The sequence below is a fragment of the Lolium perenne genome, chromosome 4 (assembly GCF_019359855.2).
Source record: "Lolium perenne isolate Kyuss_39 chromosome 4, Kyuss_2.0, whole genome shotgun sequence".
Classification (NCBI taxonomy): domain Eukaryota; kingdom Viridiplantae; phylum Streptophyta; class Magnoliopsida; order Poales; family Poaceae; genus Lolium; species Lolium perenne.
Genome location: NC_067247.2, coordinates 172,215,321 through 172,217,611, shown reverse-complemented (window position 1 = coordinate 172,217,611; position 2,291 = coordinate 172,215,321).

Sequence of the window (2,291 nt, the reverse complement as noted above, 5' to 3'; positions counted from 1 at the left end):
TTTCAACCGGCCTGACCCGGTCCCAGGCCCGGTCGACCGGCCCCCAGGCCGGCCGTGTCCGAGTCTGTCTCGACCAGATCCCGATCTCGGTCGGTTATTCTTGTAATTTTTCGACCTGAGGTCGTCCTGAACCCCTATATAAGTGCCCAGGACGCCCCCAAATTAGGTTTAGACCACGTTTAAGACAAACCCTAGTTCATAGTTGATTGCTTTGCTACTCTATTGAATCCCTACACCATATTGCATCGATTTGGTGTAAACCCTGAAAGTCTTGTGTGATCTGCTGTTCCATTGGGAATTAGACGGTTGCAACTTACCGCTTCGTGGTCGGCGGCTACGTGCGCAAGTGTGTGGAGTTGCGAATATCTTGCAGGGTTGAGAGCTGTTGCATTGGCGACAGGGACCAATCGAGAGATCTCGTTGCGTCATACAAGTCATCATTCACTTCGTCATCAGGTTATCTCCGTTGTGTTCATCCCGTGATCATCATCACCACCGTTGCTTACTGAGAAGATCGGGCCACCCCTTATCAGGGCCTGCCTAGGAACAACAACGGGAGCAGCCGAAGGATTTACGGTAGCAGAGAAGAGCAACGGAAGACGCGAAGGGATCTTTGCCGTGAGGAAGAAGAACGAGCCGCGAGTCGCCCCCGCTAGTGTGATAAAGGATGTTATAGCACGCAATCAAGTAAGAATCGCAGCCATACACCTTATTTATCAGCCGCGGAGCAGCTTGTCGCACCATGCTACCTTTAACAGATTAGCAGCATCTTCGCATTCCGAGCCGAGACTATTATGATTACCTACCGAATTGGAGGAATCAAAGATCCTTACTTGAGGAACTTAACTGGCACTCTACTGATTGGACTTTACCGACTTTAGAAACCAGACAAGATTCTATACCGACTATTCTATTAGTTACCGAGGAGAAAGGGGGCTTAGCAGGAAGAGGATTGTGTTTGGGTTGCCATGACACTTACACTTGGCTTCTATCTTGGTAGGTTCCTTTTTCTAAACACATAGAGCTCTCAAATCCCTAATGTACCGAAACCCGATGATAAGACAACTGGTAGGCGGCCTATCTCATGTTTCTCCTCTCTAGTGCGAGTACTAATTTTAGGAAAGAGGTGAAGCCCACTAGTTTCCGGTTCTCGTGGGTCCAGTTGCACGGCTTCCATACTCCTCCCATACTGATTTCGAGAACTTCATTGAGCCGGTTTCTTCCACTAATCCCGAAGTGGAGCTCGGATCCAAAGATACTGTTTTTGAAGACCGAGTTGGATTTAATGTGTTAGCAGTGACGCGTGCATCCAGCAGGAATTGAACCCGCAAATTTAACAATTATGAGTTGGGCGCTTTAACCATTTTTGCACTCTTATATCGAACCAAAGGATAACATCGAGAAGGCCACACATTTACTCAAAGAATGTCGGTAGTTCCTCGACATTCAGAAGCTGTGTGAAGAGCTAAGGTTTGATTCATAAGCAAAAGCTCGTTCGGCAGAAGGAAGAGCAACAGGTTACAATTACTCTCAGCAAGAACAATATGTGCCAGACAAAGACATCTACATACCAACCGAAGCTTACCCTGCATCTCGAGGGCAAGTGAACATGATTCACAAGACTAGCTTTTCGAAGAGAGAGGCCAAGAAGTTTTCACGAGAAATAAAATTTGTAGAGGTGGCTATGGTAGAAGTACCCGATTATATCGATTGGTCGGATCAAAACATCCTGTTCAGCAGAGCAGATCACCCGATAGCCGTTCCAAGGCCCGGTCAAGCTGCCCTAGTCCTTGAAGCACATATTGGAGGATACACTATAGCAACGTGTTCATGGATGGAGGAAGTGGTCTAAACCTTCTGTTTGCGAGTACAATGAAAGCAATTGGATTATCAGTCGATATGCTAAAAGAATCTGACACTGGTTTCCATGGCATCATCCGAAGCCGACCCGCTTATCCCCTCGGTAAAATTTCATTGGATGTTGTCTTCGGCACACCCAGCAACTTCAGGAAGGAGAAGCTTGAGTTTGAGGTGGTGGATTGGAGTCACAGTACCACGCCATCCTCGGCAGGCCAGCATTTGCCAAGTTCATGGCAGTTCCTCATTACGCATATTTGAAGCTGAAGATGCCATGCAATAATGGGACATCAATAACTATTCACGGGAGTTTTTCTCGTTCTGATAACTGCGACAGAGATTTCTAGAAGATCGCCTCCAAGTTCAGAGTCAGGGAAGAACTTAATGCACTCGACGTAATTACCGATCATACACAGCCACCTGCCGACAATCAG